Raw genomic sequence first — 16,514 nt, 5'->3', positions numbered from 1 at the left:
ACCAGCTCCACTGAGGAGACCTTGTTGTTCTGCTGGGTTGTCAAGAATGGCAAGAAAGCCCAAGATGATTAACTTGGTTGTGCTTCTCGGCATTTTAGCTCTGCTCTTTTGTGAGTAAAACAGATGGGGTGTTGTCAGTCTCGGGTGTGGAGATAATTCCCTTGCTTCATGTTACACCATTTGCAACCATTAAGTCTTTTCCATTCTATCTTGGTATGAATTTTGTGCATTTCCCATACATATGTGCTTTATGTCCTGTAAGTGTTTGTTGTTGTTATTAGCAAAGCGGGACCATAAATGTTAATTTTTTTTGAAATGGCATGAGCCTCTGTAAACAAGGCTTCAAGTGATTTTAATGAAGTCAGTTTATGCACATTATTGATAAGGGGTGTTTGGGACAACTTTTAGCATACACTACTGGGACACCTTTAACAAGATGAAAGGTTACACCAGCACTATCCTATAAAAACAGGATGCTGGACTAGATAGGCCCACAGAGCTCTTCCTATGTTCTTATGTCATGTTCTCTGCATAATTCTTGTTCAAAATGAATTCTAGTTTATTTTCTATATAAATGTTTTTCTTAAACTATTCCTGTGATTGCACATTGTAGATCAGTAATGATGACCAACAGCTGCAACAACAAAATGGCCTCGTATATATTAGCAGTAAATGCTTACTGGACCTCAGATCATTCTGTAACTTTATCTCGTATTAGTTTTGATGCATGTGAAGCTATTTAGAATTAGGGTGGGTTGTGATGCAATTTCATGCTAAATTACTTCCCCCTTTCAAGCAGCTGCAGCTATCAAATGTAAGGTGTGCAAATTCCAATATCCTGGTTTTATCTGTTTCAAAGGAAGTGATATATGTTCAGCCTTAAGTTGCAAAACAACCTATATCAAAGAAGGTATGTTTGCCTTGAAATTAACTCTTATGTGTTAATTTAAGTGGGATGGAGTGGCCATACTAGTTTCATGGCATGTGGGTCATTGAGCCTGTTGCTTACTGGAAAGGAGAGGGGTGTGGAGGTGGTTGTGCTGCAAAAGCACCGGGAGAGCAGTTCCAGAGCTCCTGGTGGTGCTTTGCACCAAGCCAACCGCCTTGCCCTTCTCCCTTCTGGTAAACAATAGCGATCCAACTGCTGGGAAGCAAATGTAGCAGTTCCCTCGAGCTACTTCTGTGCATGTCTCATCTCACTGGCTTATTTTCTGTCTTTTAGTGCTATATGCTAGACTAGGGCTCATCCAGGGACGCAGGTGGCGCTGTGGTCTAAACCACTGAGCTTTGGGCTTGCCGATCAAAAGTTTGGTGGTTCGAATCCCTGCGATGGGGTGAGCTCCCATTGCTCGGTCCCAGCTCCTGCCAACTTAGCAGTTTGAAAGCACGCCAAAAAGTGCAAGTAGATGAATAGGTACCGCTCCGGAGGGAAGGTAAACGGTGTTTCCATGCACTGCTCTGGTGTCGGTGTTCTGTTGTGCCAGAAGTGGCTCAGTCATGGTGGCCACATGACCTGGAAAAACTGTTTGCAGAGCGGACAAACGCTTGCTCCCTCGGCCTGTAAAGTGAGATGAGCAACCCCAGAGTTGTTCGTGACTGGCCTTAACTGTCAGGGGTCCCTTTACCTTTAGGGCTCATTCAGACTTCCTTTGGTGGGCCATTTCTAGGCACAAGTTCAAGCTTTAAAGCTCCGCATCTGAGTAGGTTTTTTGGTTTGGTGCTGGTGCTTTCCCCAGGAAAACCCACGTTTTACCACTGAATCAGAGCAAACAGTGATCAGGTTTTCCATGGATAGCTTCATTAATGAACTCCCAAATCTGGAATCCCCTTAGAACTGGTGCCAAAGTTTTGCAATAGTTTTGCAGTGAAGGCCCCACGTTTGCAGTACCCCACAAATGGAGTAATTGATACATCAAAACGGGGCTCATAATTAATGCCCCAAACCCAAAGTTGTCCGATTCACTCCAAACAGATGACAAACACTGGCAAAAAGTTTTGCAGCATTGGTCAGTGAAAACCCTATGTTTTGCAGCACCCCAAAAATGGAGCAGTAGACATTCAAACCCGGGGGTCATGGGGTCACCAAAATCCCAACGTTGTCCAATTCACTTCAAACCGGCGCCAAGCTTTGGCAAAAAGTTTTGCAGCGTTTTGGAGTGAAAACCCTGAATTTTGCAGTGCTGCACAAAGACCAAGGGAGGGAGCAGAGCAGGAGCCCCTGCCATGATGCTGATGCCCATGTTGCCACCGACCTCTGGCCCTTCCCTGGCTTGGAAGGAGCGGTGCATGGTGAGGGGGTGGGGTGAATGTGGGGCCCAATGTTTTGTTCAAGTTGGCACTACTGGCTAGAAGGAAATTGGATTCCCTCTGCATGTTTTATGTGTGGGGGGGAGGGTAGCTGCCGTGACTTCTCTTTGAATGTGGTTTTACCAATTATGCCAGCCTTTCTCAAGCTTGGGTCCCCAGATGTTGTTGAACTACAACTCCCACCATCCCTAGCTAGCAAGGCCAGAGCTCAGGGATGATGGGAGTTGTAGTCCAACGACATCTGGGGACCCACAGGTTGAGAAACACTGACTTATGCATTTGTTTTTATTCCTCTGCAGTTGAACGGATGCTTTACGTGGAAAAAGGATGCACCACAATACCACCTGACAGGTGTCATTATACAACCGGAAATCTTACCCACAGCCGCATGACAGTCTGCTGTAAAGGAAAAGATTATTGCAATGCCTGAGCATTTCCTAGAGGAGCATGACCCTCTAGGCTGAGCTTCTTTATGGCAGCCATACTTCTGAGACCATTTCAGCTGTGCTTTAAAAGGCTTTGCCATGTAAAATTGTCTTCCGAAATATCACCCTTTTCCTGAAAGAGGGATAAAGTGGTTTGTTACCCTTGGATCCTTCTCCTTAGTGTTTCTTTTCCTTTTCCTTTTCCTTCCTTTTTGGCGGGGGTGAGGTGTCAGTACTCTAATCTTGATAAAAGTGCTCAGAGTGCCAGCACAAAAGGGCTACCATGGCGGGGGGCAAAAAAAGAGGTCACGGTATTCCATATAATTGAGTAGTATCACGCCAAAACAAAACAAAATCCTGCCTCTTCCAATTGCCCAGAGAGCCATGTTTTAGACATTTTCCAAAAAAAGAAAAGAAAAAAAGATTGCCCAGGATTTTACTGATTTTATATTTACTGCTTTTTTATTTTTACTGTTGCTACAACAACTGTTTTTGTTTTTAACGCTTTTGATCTGTTTTATATTTGTTTTATGGTTCTCTTTCTTGAAAATCTCTATTTTCAAATTCTAGATTAATAAAATTATGTGTTTTTTGTTTTTTAAATGAATCAAAATACATGATGGTTCAACTGCTGGTCATGGACAGATTACCACTTTACCATTGTGATAAACCACAAAGACAAAATAAAATAAAATAAAATCTTTGTGCTCAGCTTTGCTAATCTAGAGCTAGACTTTTTTTTAGATTACAGTTCCCTTGGAACTTAAGAACTTGGGCTGGAGCTTGATTTTCCTTCTATCCTTTGTGTACTGTGCCTTTTCAGAGACCACCTTAAAACTGATTTTTATAAGCTTCTCTGAGAGACTTTTTGACTGAAGGGTGGGGTATAAATAAATGCAGAAATCCAATGAACATCTCCACTTAAAGATGTATTGGAAGATCTAGGTCTTCAATGAGCACTGAAAAACAATATTTCCTTAAAAAAATTACATTAATATACAGTGGTACCTCAGGTTACATACGCTTCAGGTTACATATGCTTCAGGTTACAGACTCCGCTAACCCAGAAATAGTACCTCAGGTTAAGAACTTTGCTTCAGGATGAGAACAGAAATTGCGCATCAGCAACACGGCAGCAGCGGGAGGCCCCATTACCTAAAGTGGTGCTTCAGGTTAAGAAGAGTTTCAGGTTAAGTAAGGACCTCCAGAATGAATTAAGTACTTAACGCAAGGTACCACTGTACTACTTTTTTCTTCCAAGGAACTCAAGGTGGTGTACATGGTTCTCCTCCTCCCCATTTCACCCTCACAACAACCCTGAGAGGTAGGTTAGGCTAAGAGTTGGTTACTGGCCCAAAGTCATCCCAATGAGCTTCATGTCTGAGTGAGAATTGGCAGTATGGTCTCCCAGGTCATAACCCAACACTCTAACCATTAAACCACATTGGCTGAAACAAAATAGCAGGAGGGGGTAATAAATCTGCTACTTTACTTGTAGTATCTCTGGCAGTCATTTTCTGAAGCTCAGTGGACAAAGAGTAGCAAACAGACATAGGCAACAATATACTTCAAGATTGGTAAGCAGGAGCTGGAAGTAATTCCTTCTTACAATGAACTTTCCAAGCGCTGGTTTCTGCATCTTTCTCCAAGGTCACAATAAAGTCTGCAAGCTATTCATAGAATTGTAGAATTCAAAGGGTCATCTTGTCCAACCGCCTGCAATGCTGGAATCACAAAGAAGGATCCCTGACAGATGACCCTCCAACCTCTGTTTAAAAACTTCCAGTGAAGAAGACTCCATGACCTTCTGAGGTAGTCTGTTCCACAGTGAAACAGTTCTTCACCTCTGAAAGCTCTTCTTAATGTTCAGTCAAATTTTATTTCTTGAAATTTGAATTATTGGTTCAGGTCCTACCTTCCGGAGCAGCAGAAAACATATTCCATTGTTCCATCTTCCATGTGACAGTCCTTTAGATATTTGGCAATGGCTATCACCTCACCTTGGGATGCGGGTGGCTCTCTGGGTTAAACCACAGAGCCTAGGGCTTGCTGATCAGAAGGTCGGCGGTTTGAATCCCCGTGATGGGGTGAGCTCCCGTTGTTCTGTCCCTGCTCCGGCCAACCTAGCAGTTTGAAAGCACATCAAAGTGCAATTAGATAAATAGGTACCACTCCAGCGGGAAGGTAAATGGCGTTTCCATGCACTGCTCTGGTTCACCAGAAGCGGCTTAGTCATGCTGGCCACATGACCTGGAAGCTGTATGCCGGCTCCCTCGGCCAATAAAGCGAGATGAGCACCGCAACCCCAGAGTTGGCCACGACTGGACCTAATGGTCAGGGGTCCCTTTACCTTTATCACCTCACCTCACAGTCTTCTATTCTGCAGGCTAAACATACCCAACACCCACAACTGTTCCCAATAAGGTTTTGTTTCCAGACCCTTTGTCATCTTGGTCACCCACCTCTGCATGCACTCTTTATGAAGAAATGAAACCTGTGTCTGATTTGGGTCGGGGGGAGGTCCAGTGTCTGAGATGACCCAACACATGTTTTGAGTCAATATTGCTTGCTTTGATTGTGTAGGGAAATCTGCCATACAAGAAACCATGCATGGAAAATGTGAAAGCTGTGATACCATAAAGCACATTTGAAATGGATTGTTTGTTTCTTACATTGATGATATTTTGAGATAAGTAGCTCAATGATCCTCCTTACCTGAACAAATCGTCCCATGTTATGAAACTATTATCAAACCTGATCAGTGAGCTTTGAAATTGTCAGCTCCATTTACTTCTTATTTCTTTGATTTCAGAGAGCTTCCATTTCAGATCTTCACAGGTTAATAGAAATGGTCAAAACCCATCACTTCAGCAAAGAACAACAGAGATTCTAGAATTCCAAGGACAGACTGAACTTCATGGATATGAATATAGTTAAATGATGGCATAGGTAAATCCCATATCTGATACAGCCTATTTTTTAGAAAACACTACATCTCTCATCATAACCTATTTCATATCATGAGCTACCTGGGGACACACACAAAAATAATTAAGAACATATGCATGCACCAAGTGGTCTCTTGGGTGGGGGCAAGATTGAAATGCATACCCCTCAGAATCCCAGATTTTGGTGTCTTTACCCATTTTCCCACCTTGGCTCAATCTGCTCCATTTTCCCACCTTGGCTCAATCTGCTCCTAGATTGCCACTTTCTGATAAGGTTTTATTTAACTTTAAGGGCACCTATGGGCTAAAGTTTCATTATCTGTTCTGAGTCTTGTTCCTCCTTACAAGAATGATAATTGCAGTTTGCTGGTAGCACAAGATTAGTGTGCTGATCTTTACAGTAAGCATTAGGAGGCCAGGATATTTGTTTGTAACTTCCACGTCATGTTTAAGATAAGAGTTGGTACCAGAGTCTTTGAGGGGCAAAAAACCCAGAATTCAGTTTAAATTACTGACAGATGTTAAGGAAAGGTGGGGGGCTTTTCCCTGCCAGATCTGAAACTGTACTATGAGGCTTCATGCCTATGTTGGATAAAAGAGTGGGTAAAGTTGGCGAACACGGAGTTACTCGATTTGGAGGGCTTTGATAACAGTTTTGGCTGGCACGCCTACTTATGGAAGAACAAAAGGAAAGTACATAAGGGGTTTGAAAACCATATTTTTAGAGGGCCGCTAATTGAAGTGTGGGAAAGATATAAAAATTTGTTAGAGTCGAAAACTCCACATTGGCTATCACCTCTTGAAATAATGAGTATAAAGACTACTAATATGAGAAGTAATTGGGCAACATATAACCAGCTACTAACCAAGGACGACGGGAAATGGAAGCTAAAACAGTATGAGCAAGTAAAGGAGCATGTCTATGACAGGCTACATCACTATCAGGTGAATCAGATGTTTAGTAAAGACACTAAAGAAAGAGGCTATGCAGACAAAGACTCTAAATTCCAGACGGAGATAATAAATAATGAAGTGAAAACCATATCCAAAATGTATAGGATGTTGTTAGACTGGAATCTAGGCGATGAGGAAGTCAAATCAGTGATGATCCGCTGGGCAAGGGATATAGGCCATAGTATACAATTCGAGGACTGGGAAAAACTTTGGAAGGATGGGCTAAACTTTACGGCGTGTATAACGATAAAGGAAAATGTCATGAAGATGTTTTATAGGTGGTATCTGACACCTATGAAATTATCGAAAATGTATAAGGTGGATAACAAGTGCTGGAAATGTAAAGATAATGAGGGCTCCTTCTACCATATGTGGTGGGAGTGTGGAAGGGTGAAACAGTTCTGGGAGAAAATATACATTGAATTAAAGAAGATATTAAAGTACACGTTCATAAAGAAACCAGAAATTTTCCTAATAGGGATATTAGGACAAGAGATAAGAAAGGATGATCGTAGACTAGTATACTATGCGGTCACAGCAGCAAGGGTAGTACTAGCCCAGAGGTGGAAACAGCAGGAAACACCAACGGTGGAGGAGTGGAGATCTAAGCTGCTAGACTACGCAGAGTTGGATAAATTAACAGGAAATGTCAGATACATAAGAGACCAAGTGTTCATCAAGGATTGGGGAAAGTATGTAGATTATCTGGAATGTATTAGTGAAGGACAAACAACGCTAAAGGGATTTAGAGACGCACTGTGAAAGAATAAGAGTTATTGTGTAAAGCAAATAGGAGATAGGAGTAGGCATAATAGCAATACAAGCAATGAAACGTGTAATCTTATTTATTGCCTCGAACGATTTACGGACAAGTTGAAGGAAGTCTCGATAGGGATGGCTATGTGACACGGTTGATGTGAAAGCAATAATTTAGTGTATTTTCCCTTTTTTTTCTGTGTATTTTATCTTTTCCTTTTCTGTGTATTTTTTTTCTTTATATGTGTGTGTTAATCTTTATTTTCTTATATGGAAACAACTAATAAAAAGAATGCTGAAAAAAATAAAATAAAGCAATGCCAAGAGCACTGATGCCATGATCCACTTGATAAACCACGTAAGAAGTCCAGATAAGCACACAAACTCTTTGCAAACTCTTCAGTATGAACAAGGAACTTCTCATTTTGTATAGTTCTTTCCATTCTTGCATGCCAATTGACATGAACTGATGGTCACCTTGTAAATTCCCTCAGAATCCTGGTTTTTGGTGGCGTTCCCCATTCTTCCACTGAAGCTCAGTCATGTCCATGTGTTTTCACTGAGTCAGTCATGTGAAGGTCCATTAATCTGACCATCAAGCATTCATCTGAAGCCTCCAAATGGGCATAGCACAACCTGCTCCTTGGTTGTTAATTCTTGATACAATCAGATTTAGCATATGGACTTCAGCAATCTAGATCTCCAACAAGATCTACCAACTTACATGGTGGTGAAAGCCATCTCTGATTGCTGAACTCACAACTGTATAATAATTGCAGCATAGAGTCCAGCTGCCACTCCTGCGCTCTCCTGTGGATTGAGTTCTGCTGACAAGACTTTGATCCTCTATCGAATTGTCACTCACCAGGAGAAAAGAAACTATGCATAAGATTCTATTTCTTGGCCTCTCCATCCTCCTATGCTGTGCTCTGGGTGAGTAGCAAAAAATATAGCTTGGCACTGTGCAGCTGCAGCAAATCTGTCATTCTTGCCAATTTAAGCTATCTCCTCTTTTCACTAACCAGCAGAGGCATACAATGATGGGAAACCAGGTAAACAATGTGCTACGAGTCACTGCGAAAATCACACCCTTTCTCACTTTCTAGTAAGAATGCCTTCCTGCCAGCCTCTCCTTCTCTCCCATCCCACCCCTCAATTATCAGACCTTTTCACAGCTCCAGATCAGTCCAGCTGGGCTGACTTGACTCAGGGTTACCCATCACTGTCTCAAGCCAATCTGGCTGAAGTCCAGATCAGTCCAGATCATGCCCCTGCTTTATCTATGCCAGGGGTTGGCCAGGTTTACCTTGCCTGGGCTGGTTCACTCCAGCGGAGATCCCTCCTTGGGCCAGATTGCGTGCAGGCCCGCGATTTCCGGCGTCTGCGCAGACGTGATTTCCGGTGCCTGCCTCTGTGCAGACGTGATTTCCAGCATCTGCGCATGCACAGACAGAATTTCTGGCACCACAGAAGCAAGTCCCCACACCGCTCTGTGCCAGCTTAGTGCAGAGTACGGGGACTTGCCGAGTGGGGGGCAGCTCTTGGGCGGGTTAAATGAGCCCCGTGGGCAGCTTGTGGCCTATGGGCCTTAGGTTGCCAATCTATGCTATTAACAGGTTTGCATCCTGTCCCGAAACAGAGGTGTCCATGGACAATAGAGATGCATATTTACACAATGAAAGCCAATGTGGTTTCAAGGGCTATTCCAAGGATAAAAATGTGTATTTTGAGGAACCGTGAATACTACCTTGGGAGACATGTGGGTTGCCTCCATTCAATAACTTTCAAACTTGCTCGACATCAACTATTGTTTCAATGTGCTTCATGCAAGTCACACAGAGTTTGTGAAAGGCAAGAATCAATGCTTTCATTTATTTATTAATTTTTAAAAGAGGTTTGACTCCTCTTTCCAACAGTTCCAACAGTTGATGCTCTCAACTGCTATGTCTGCGAAAAATACGAATTGGTTGGTGGATGTGTCGAGAAAAACATCACTTGTGAAACTTTCCCGGGAGAAAAGTGCCTGCTGATCTACAGCGACAGTATGTTTGATTCCATATGAAATCATGCTTAAGTTAATGTTATATAGCATGCCTGTTCTTTACCTTCTAGCTCCTGGATCTTCACACCACATTACTACCTGTAATATTCTGGAATATTATAATACTTGGGGCTCATTCAGACTTCCTTTTGTGCCATGTTTCTAGACACAAATCTAGAATGGTTTGAAGCTTCCATGCTTTGAAGCATCATGTCTGAGCCCCCCCCTCCAGTGTTTTCCCTCTGAAAACCTGTGATTTACTGCTGAATCAGAGACAAACGGCAATCCTTGGAAAACCTGAATTGCCATTTGTTCCAATTCAACATTACAGATCAGATTTTTGAGGTGAAGGCTCCGGACATGGTGCTTGGAAGCATGGACTGGTGCCTAGAAAGGGCGTGGCAAAAGCTAAGTGTGGATGAGCCCCCAGAAAGCCACCGTTTCATAAGCAGTCCTTATAGCAGTGTTTCCCAACCTTTTTTGGGCAAAGGCACACTTGTTTCATGAAAAAAATCTCGAGGCACACCACCATTACAAAATGTTTAAAAAATTAACTCTGTGCCTATATTGACTATATGCCGCTTGGGGCGGCAGCCTGTTGCCCGAAGCACAGGGAGCCCTACGGAGGGCTCCCCGTGCTTCGGGCGAGTGTCTGCAACCCTGCGCGCCCGGCAGGAGCTCCTGCCAGGCGCGCAAGGCTTGGGGCGGCAGCTTGTTGCCCGAAGCACAGGGAGCCCTACGGAGGGCTCCCCGTGCTTCGGGCGAGTGTCTGCAACCCTGCGCGCCCGGCAGGAGCTCCTGCCAGGCGCGCAAGGCTTGGGGCGGCAGCTTGTTGCCCGAAGCACAGGGAGCCCTACGGAGGGATCCCCGTGCTTCGGGCGAGTGTCTGCAACCCTGCGCGCCCGGCAGGAGCTCCTGCCAGGCGGCAAGGCTTGGGGCGGCAGCCTGTTGCCCGAAGCACAGGGAGCCCTACGGAGGGCTCCCCGTGCTTCGGGCGAGTGTCTGCAAGCCTTGCCCGCCCGGCAGGAGCTCCTGCCAGGCGCGCAAGGCTTGGGGCGGCAGCCTGTTGCCCGAAGCACAGGGAGCCCTACGGAGGGCTGCCCGTGCTTCGGGCGAGTGTCTGCAACCCTGCGCGCCCGGCAGGAGCTCCTGCCAGGCGCGCAAGGCTTGGGGCGGCAGCTTGTTGCCCGAAGCACAGGGAGCCCTACGGAGGGCTCCCTGTGCTTCGGGCGAGTGTATGCAACCCTGCGCGCCCGGCAGGAGCTCCTGCCAGGCGCGCAAGGCTTGGGGCGGCAGCCTGTTGCCCGAAGCACAGGGAGCCCTACGGAGGGCTGCCCGTGCTTCGGGCGAGTGTCTGCAAGTCTTGCGCGCCCGGCAGGAGCTCCTGCCAGGCGCGCAAGGCTTGGGGCGGCAGCCTGTTGCCCGAAGCACAGGGAGCCCTACGGAGGGCTCCCCGTGCTTCGGGCGAGTGTCTGCAACCCTGCGCGCCCGGCAGGAGCTCCTGCCAGGCGGCAAGGCTTGGGGCGGCAGCCTGTTGCCCGAAGCACAGGGAGCCCTACGGAGGGCTCCCCGTGCTTCGGGCGAGTGTCTGCAACCCTGTGCGCCCGGCAGGAGCTCCTGCCAGGCGGCAAGGCTTGGGGCGGCAGCCTGTTGCCCGAAGCACAGGGAGCCCTACGGAGGGCTCCCCGTGCTTCGGGCGAGAGTCTGCAAGCCTTGCGCGCCCGGCAGGAGCTCCTGCCAGGCGCGCAAGGCTTGGGGCGGCAGCCTGTTGCCCGAAGCACAGGGAGCCCTACGGAGGGCTCCCCGTGCTTCGGGCGAGAGTCTGCAAGCCTTGCGCGCCCGGCAGGAGCTCCTGCCAGGCGCGCAAGGCTTGGGGCGGCAGCCTGTTGCCCGAAGCACAGGGAGCCCTACGGAGGGCTGCCCGTGCTTCGGGCGAGTGTCTGCAACCCTGCGCGCCGGGCAGGAGCTCCTGCCCGGCGCGCAAGGCTTGGGGCGGCAGCCTGTTGCCCGAAGCACAGGGAGCCCTACGGAGGGCTGCCCGTGCTTCGGGCGAGTGTCTGCAAGTCTTGCGCGCCCGGCAGGAGCTCCTGCCAGGCGCGCAAGGCTTGGGGCGGCAGCCTGTTGCCCGAAGCACAGGGAGCCCTACGGAGGGCTCCCCGTGCTTCGGGCGAGTGTCTGCAACCCTGCGCGCCCGGCAGGAGCTCCTGCCAGGCGGCAAGGCTTGGGGCGGCAGCCTGTTGCCCGAAGCACAGGGAGCCCTACGGAGGGCTCCCCGTGCTTCGGGCGAGTGTCTGCAAGCCTTGCGCGCCCGGCAGGAGCTCCTGCCAGGCGCACAAGGCTTGGGGCGGCAGCCTGTTGCCCGAAGCACAGGGAGCCCTACGGAGGGCTGCCCGTGCTTCGGGCGAGTGTCTGCAAGTCTTGCGCGCCCGGCAGGAGCTCCTGCCAGGCGCGCAAGGCTTGGGGCGGCAGCCTGTTGCCCGAAGCACAGGGAGCCCTCCGGAGGGTGCCCCGTGCTTCTGCGAGTGTCTGCAAGCCTTGCGCACCCGGCAGGAGCTCCCGTCGGGCGCGCGAGGCTTGGGGCGGCAGCCTGTTGCTCTAAGCACATGGAGCCCGCCTCCCTCCCACGGCACACCAGGCAAAGTCTCGCGGCACCAGGCGCGCAAGGCTTGGGGCGGCAGCTTGTTGCCCGAAGCACAGGGAGCCCTACGGAGGGCTCCCTGTGCTTCGGGCGAGTGTCTGCAACCCTGCGCGCCCGGCAGGAGCTCCTGCCAGGCGGCAAGGCTTGGGGCGGCAGCCTGTTGCCCGAAGCACAGGGAGCCCTACGGAGGGCTCCCCGTGCTTCGGGCGAGTGTCTGCAACCCTGCGCGCCCGGCAGGAGCTCCTGCCAGGCGCGCAAGGCTTGGGGCGGCAGCCTGTTGACCGAAGCACAGGGAGCCCTACGGAGGGCTCCCCGTGCTTCGGGCGAGTGTCTGCAACCCTGCGCGCCGGGCAGGAGCTCCTGCCAGGCGCGCAAGGCTTGGGGCGGCAGCCTGTTGCCCGAAGCACAGGGAGCCCTACGGAGGGCTGCCCGTGCTTCGGGCGAGTGTCTGCAAGCCTTGCGCGCCCGGCAGGAGCTCCTGCCGGGCGCACAAGGCTTGGGGCGGCAGCCTGTTGCCCGAAGCACAGGGAGCCCTACGGAGGGCTGCCCGTGCTTCGGGCGAGTGTCTGCAAGCCTTGCGCGCCCGGCAGGAGCTCCTGCCAGGCGCACAAGGCTTGGGGCGGCAGCCTGTTGCCCGAAGCACAGGGAGCCCTACGGAGGGCTCCCCGTGCTTTGGGCGAGTGTCTGCAACCCTGCGCGCCCGGCAGGAGCTCCCGCTGGGCGCGCGAGGCTTGGGGCGGCAGCCTGTTGCCCGAAGCACGCGGAGCCCTCCGGAGGGCTCCCTGTGCTTCGGGCGAGTGTCTGCAAGCCTTGCGCACCCGGCAGGAGCTCCCGTCGGGCGCGCGAGGCTTGGGGCGGCAGCCTGTTGCTCTAAGCACATGGAGCCCGCCTCCCTCCCACGGCACACCAGGCAAAGTCTCGCGGCACCAGGCGCGCAAGGCTTGGGGCGGCAGCTTGTTGCCCGAAGCACAGGGAGCCCTACGGAGGGCTCCCTGTGCTTCGGGCGAGTGTCTGCAACCCTGCGCGCCCGGCAGGAGCTCCTGCCAGGCGGCAAGGCTTGGGGCGGCAGCCTGTTGCCCGAAGCACAGGGAGCCCTACGGAGGGCTCCCCGTGCTTCGGGCGAGTGTCTGCAACCCTGCGCGCCCGGCAGGAGCTCCTGCCAGGCGCGCAAGGCTTGGGGCGGCAGCCTGTTGACCGAAGCACAGGGAGCCCTACGGAGGGCTCCCCGTGCTTCGGGCGAGTGTCTGCAACCCTGCGCGCCCGGCAGGAGCTCCTGCCAGGCGGCAAGGCTTGGGGCGGCAGCCTGTTGCCCGAAGCACAGGGAGCCCTACGGAGGGCTCCCCGTGCTTCGGGCGAGTGTCTGCAACCCTGCGCGCCCGGCAGGAGCTCCTGCCAGGCGCGCAAGGCTTGGGGCGGCAGCCTGTTGACCGAAGCACAGGGAGCCCTACGGAGGGCTCCCCGTGCTTCGGGCGAGTGTCTGCAACCCTGCGCGCCGGGCAGGAGCTCCTGCCAGGCGCGCAAGGCTTGGGGCGGCAGCCTGTTGCCCGAAGCACAGGGAGCCCTACGGAGGGCTGCCCGTGCTTCGGGCGAGTGTCTGCAAGCCTTGCGCGCCCGGCAGGAGCTCCTGCCGGGCGCACAAGGCTTGGGGCGGCAGCCTGTTGCCCGAAGCACAGGGAGCCCTACGGAGGGCTGCCCGTGCTTCGGGCGAGTGTCTGCAAGCCTTGCGCGCCCGGCAGGAGCTCCTGCCAGGCGCACAAGGCTTGGGGCGGCAGCCTGTTGCCCGAAGCACAGGGAGCCCTACGGAGGGCTCCCCGTGCTTTGGGCGAGTGTCTGCAACCCTGCGCGCCCGGCAGGAGCTCCCGCTGGGCGCGCGAGGCTTGGGGCGGCAGCCTGTTGCCCGAAGCACGCGGAGCCCTCCGGAGGGCTCCCTGTGCTTCGGGCGAGTGTCTGCAAGCCTTGCGCACCCGGCAGGAGCTCCCGTCGGGCGCGCGAGGCTTGGGGCGGCAGCCTGTTGCTCTAAGCACATGGAGCCCGCCTCCCTCCCACTGCACACCAGGCAAAGTCTCGCGGCACACTAGTGTGCCGCGGAACACCAGTTGGGAAACACTGCCTTATAGCCAGGAAACGAGTGGAATTGCATCTCTGTGTGGGGAATAGGGGTCTCCTAACAACTCTCAGCACTCTGAACAAACTACAGTTCCCAGGATTCTTTGGGGGAAGCCATGACTGCTAAACTGGTATCATACTGCTTGAAAAATATAATGCACACAAGAATAATGAAACCCATCTCATATCAGAAATGGATATATATATATACATATAGTGATACCTTGGGTTAAGTACTTAATTCATTGCAGAGGTCCATTCTTAACCTGAAACTGTTCTTAACCTGAAGCACCACTTTAGCTAATGGGGCCTCCTGCTGCTGCCGCACCGCTGGAACACAATTTCTGTTCTCATCCTGAAGCAAATTTCTTAACCCGAGGTACTTTTTCTGGGGTAGCGGAGTCTGTAACTTGAAGCGTATGTAACCTGAAGCATATGTAACCCGAGGTACCACTGTATATATAAACACACAATGTGGGAGAACTTTCCAAACAGAAATCAAATGGAGTATTCTGGAGTGGGGCATGACTGACTAGTTGGAATCTTGAACAAGAGCTCTTCAGACTATAGTATTTTTCTGCAAGTCCCATTAGGCCCATTCCAGTGTGAGAAGCAGGGGTGGCCCAGCCTGTTTCACCTCATCAGGTAAAGTTGGAAGGTGCCCCATGCAGCTGATCATGCTGCTATTGTAGGCTGAGCCTAGTCCATGCCAGGGAATCGTTGGCCCGCGTCCCCAGATCCGGAGAGAGAGCAAAGAAAGCACCAGGAAAGATTCTTCTTTGGAGGAAAGAATTTATTATCTGTGCACAGAGACAGCCAGCCGAATCACTTCTGGAAAAAACTGGCTGCAGCGAAATACGCCTTTGCATACATTCTTATACCTTGAAGAAGCTCCCTCCTTCCTCCCAAACGCCCACTAAGAAAAACTCCCCAATCGGCTGGAAAGTTTTCAACTTGTTTCTCTAATATATAATGGCATATCTATATTCTAAGCAACCCCTAAACAGCCCCTATTCTTGCTAAGCGTCCTGTCTCCTCTGCTATCTTGCATTCCTAAAGTAGAAAGCGAGATGGTTATTTCTGGCTCACAGTCTTCTTTGTGTGTTTCTTATCTTGCATTCCTAAAATAGGAAAGCGAGGGGCCCCTTTTGCAGGTCTGATTATTTCTTGCTAGCTGCTAGCTAACCATATTTTGCAGAAATCAAATTAGCTTAGAAATTTACTTAGATCCAAGGTACAGAGAATGAAGAAAATCCTTCTTAGGTACAAGGTACAAGATATAGAGAGCATATAGAAAGCAAGCAACCCTTGCCTCTCCCTTCACTCCCTCCTCTTCTTTTGAACAACCTAATACTTAGGTTCGTTCTGGGGCAGGGGTCTATATTTTCTCATGAAAGCAATCACGCGAGGTCCCATCATGCGAGACATCATCTTCTCCATCATATTTTGCATACATTGCATCAAGCAGGGAGACTGCTGCTAAAACTCTAGCCTGGTGAGGAGTCAAATGCCCAATGGGGTGATCCCCTTCCCAAATTATTGTAAGTCTCACTCTGTCCCTATACTGTGGTAGGATATTCTCAGGTGGGTGAGTTCGTAGAGCAGGTACGTTGGGAGCGCTGCCCGCGGGCGCCCCTCCCATCCAATTCTTCAGCCGTGCGTAGAGGTATCAGCCTCCGGAGTGATACCAGCAGGGCGGTCGTCTACCGGGCGCCTGGAGATGGTCAGCCGAAGGGAGTTATCTGGATCTGGTGTTACTGTCCAGTCGGAAATGGCTTTCTTCACTCGAGTATGGTGGACCCACGGGGTGATGCCGGCAACCTTCACAGCAGTAGGTGTGGAGAGTAGCACAGTGTAAGGTCCCCTCCAGCAGGGCTGTAAGGGGGCTCGCTGCCAGTCTTTCACCCACACTTCGTCACCTGGCTCGAACTGATGGAACGGTTCAGTTAACACACATGGGGTGCGAGCCTGGGTCCACCTATTGAGACGAGAGAAAACTTGGGAGAGTGACTGTACATAGTTATTCAATTGCACATCTTGGCTAGCATATGGAGTTAACATTCTAATATATGGAACTGGTCTCCCAAACATAACTTCAAAAGGTGACAAATGGGTCCGTTTTGACGGGAGACTGCGGACCCTGAGTAACGTCAAGGGCAACATGGTCACCCAATTAGACCCAGTCTCCTGTGCCAGCTTGGACAGCTGATTCTTTAGAGTTCTGTTCATTCTCTCTACTTTTCCAGAACTCTGGGGTCTATAAGCAGTATGCAGCTTCCAGTTGATCTGGAGCGCTTTTGCCAGTCCCTGTAGGACTGCATGAACAAATGTTGGTCCAT

At 50.5% G+C, this 16,514-nt stretch overlaps 1 long non-coding RNA gene across 1 annotated transcript; it reads left to right on the top strand.

The window, feature by feature from the left end:
- LOC310832464 lies at positions 1-3,156 on the top strand. The gene is made up of 3 exons (XR_014558315.1): positions 1-110; positions 800-910; positions 2,607-3,156. It is a non-coding gene; the product is annotated as an uncharacterized lncRNA (long non-coding RNA).
- The last annotated feature ends 13,358 nt before the right edge of the window (positions 3,157-16,514 follow it).

Source organism: Podarcis gaigeae, assembly GCF_964106915.1.
Source record: "Podarcis gaigeae genome assembly, chromosome: 15".
Lineage (NCBI taxonomy): Eukaryota > Metazoa > Chordata > Lepidosauria > Squamata > Lacertidae > Podarcis > Podarcis gaigeae.
This window is presented reverse-complemented; position numbering and strand designations above follow the sequence as displayed.